We start from the raw sequence: 1,867 nt of genomic DNA, 5'->3' as shown, positions 1-1,867 counted from the left end.
AATGTTTCACTTCCTGACTTTTCTGTAGCGCAAGTAGAAATCAGACATGAACAAAGTTGGTACGAGTTACTGCGGTAAGTTTCTTATAACATGTTGGCCAAAAGGAACAGATCTTGTTACTATCAACTAATTAAGGATCCCCAGACCCCAAGTTTCAGGATGCATGGAACTGATAAGATAGTTTGACAAGATGTTTCAAAGAGAATCAAAATGTCCGGAGGAAAAAAACCTCCTTCCCAGCTAGCATAAGGAAAGACGAATGATAGGCAATTGTGATATAAAAGAACTTGTACAGAACTCCAACCGGGGAACAAGAAAACCACTTCTTCTGCAGCAAAAGTATGCAGCACCATGTCGGCACTCGTCCTTGAGGATGCAATTGCCATGACAGCCATCTGAAGCCCTTTCATCACAGGGTAATTCTGTTTCATGTAAATAAGAAAAAGAATAGTTAACAGAACTGGAAGAGGGCAGGAGGTTACTAAACTTGCATATAAATAATTGGCAATATTTGATGGAAAACATAATATTTGTTGCAAAAGAATTAAATGACTGACTATCCCAGAAAGACATATTTCCTTGTAATTTTTAGTGTTCCATTATAAACAAACAACTGGTCAAAGGTCAAGAGATTGATACCACAAGCAAGAGCAAAATCATAATAATGATATAGAATAGGAAAACATGCATAAGCTCAAGGATGCTGCTTGTGTAATATAAGATCGAGAATTAGAACTCACATATAAGCAATAGCATTCTTCAGCATGTAGACAGAATACTTGTTCAAATATGCAGCATCATTCTGAAAATAATAAACGGCCGCATACATAATAGCTTGAAGTTCATAGTTAAAAGCATCAAACAAGTGATAACCAAGGAAATGAAGAAACGGAATAATAAGGTTGTGCAATGAAACTGTACCACTTCATACTGTCCTGGATGACAGTGATGGAGGGAAGCTGGTATATATTGACCTGCTTGTAACGTCAGATAGCTCACACACCCTCTCAAGCTGAAATGTCTTGACATCTAATGAGAGACCTTCAGAGTGGTCTGTCCCAAAATCTAACCTTAGGAGGAGCAAGTACCTCTCGGTTGAAGCAACAATAGAATGATTGCCCGAACCCAAGGGGATTATCTTCTCCAACTGCCACTCATTGTTACTCCCATCTGTGTTTTGCCTAACCATATAACGAAGTTGTGATGCTGCATCATTAATTGAGAAAGTGAGCAATCCAAGCCTGCCTTCCCCTGCCTCCACGATACCAACCTGGAACCCTCTCCATCTTCCAGGTGGATAATCAGCAACGGAGAACTCCATTGTCATGGTGTCAAGCATGAGCATAGCTTCCCCCGGACGATTCTTCAGCCCAAATTCTATCCCATTCGTCATCGGCCAGTACAAACATCCGTAGGCATAATGACTACGGTAGAACAAACGGTATTTCAAAGATACAATTGGCATGCCGCAGACTAACAAATCGCTCCAAGCCTTTGATGCAATGGATTGCCACTGCCCCGTGGTTGAAGAATAGAAAAATGCCACCACCTTGGTCTTGCACTGTGCCATCCAGATTACACGAAATGAAGTTTCGTACTCTTCCTTGTCCACTTCCTTGCCGGGAGGAACGAGGATGACCTCACAGCTGCGCTGGTAAGTCAGATGGAGTGCGTCCCTCACCGACGCGGCTAGGTCGTCAGGGATCGGTGGAAGCAGGTGGTATCGCCGGTGTAACGGGTCACGCACCACGAGCTCCGGGAAGAGGACTGAACCATAGTCTCTCTTGTGGCCTCGGTCGAGGAGGACGCGGCCGTCGCGAATACTGCGGACGCACCAGCAGCCGGGGTCTGGGAGCAGCGTGTAGGG

General features: G+C 43.9%; 1 long non-coding RNA gene across 1 annotated transcript; it reads right to left on the bottom strand.

Annotated features, from left to right (window-relative positions):
• Positions 1 to 258: 258 nt before the first annotated feature.
• On the bottom strand, positions 259 to 1,730 carry LOC123162976 (uncharacterized). Its single transcript, XR_006481616.1, has 3 exons — positions 922 to 1,730; positions 741 to 802; positions 259 to 422 (listed from the first exon to the last, which is right to left on the bottom strand). It is a non-coding gene; the product is annotated as an uncharacterized lncRNA (long non-coding RNA).
• Positions 1,731 to 1,867: the final 137 nt, after the last annotated feature.

This window comes from Triticum aestivum, chromosome 7B (assembly GCF_018294505.1).
Source record: "Triticum aestivum cultivar Chinese Spring chromosome 7B, IWGSC CS RefSeq v2.1, whole genome shotgun sequence".
NCBI classification, from domain to species: Eukaryota; Viridiplantae; Streptophyta; class Magnoliopsida; order Poales; family Poaceae; genus Triticum; species Triticum aestivum.
This window is presented reverse-complemented; position numbering and strand designations above follow the sequence as displayed.